We start from the raw sequence: 772 nt of genomic DNA on the forward strand, positions 1-772 counted from the left end.
TCCCAGCCCCCACCCGCCTGCAGGTGGGCCCCACGCCCTCCCCCTCAATCTAGGAGCCCCGGGACCTCCTGAGCCAAACTCACTGCCAAGTTGGAGGAACTGTGAGCTACTCCCAACCATCTCCCCCACAACGTCCTCAAGCCCATCCGCTCCAGTTCCCCAGCCCCAGGGGCGCCCCTAAGCAGGAAGAAGACAAGCAGGGGTACCCATAAAGGTAGGTGGGGGGCAACGAAGGGGAAGACACTGGTCAGAGGAGACAGCTTGCAATACTTTACAGGGAGCCGGTGGGATTCTCCATTGGACTCAGATTTGTGGAGCGTTGGGGAAGGAATTCGGGGTGACTCCTAAGTCCCCCAGATGAAATGGCTTTTCCTTTACTACCCTCACCCCCTCCCCACACACACACATCACATCGCACAACAAGCAGGCTCAGACTGTGCATTCAGAGACAGAGGATGGGCTGCGAGGCGGTTGGGGAGGGAGGGCCTCTTGGGGGCCTGGACACGGGGCGGAGAGGCGGGAAGAACTCGGGGGATGGGCCTGCCGGGCTGGGAAGGGCGAGCAAACCCGCACGAGGAGAGAGCTGCTGCCTTGGTGGATCGGGGCGAAGGCCTGGGGGGCGGGATGGGCAAGGCCGGGGTCGGGACGGAGGAGAAGGGGCGAGGCCGAGTTCAGGGTCGCGACAGGAAGGACCAAGCCCGACCGACCCCAGGGTCGGGGCGGAAAGGACCGGCCGGGACCGGGTCCGGGGTCGGGACGGAAAGGACGGAGC

The sequence above is a fragment of the Myotis brandtii genome, unplaced genomic scaffold (assembly GCF_000412655.1).
Source record: "Myotis brandtii unplaced genomic scaffold, ASM41265v1 scaffold579, whole genome shotgun sequence".
In the NCBI taxonomy this organism is placed as follows: domain Eukaryota; kingdom Metazoa; phylum Chordata; class Mammalia; order Chiroptera; family Vespertilionidae; genus Myotis; species Myotis brandtii.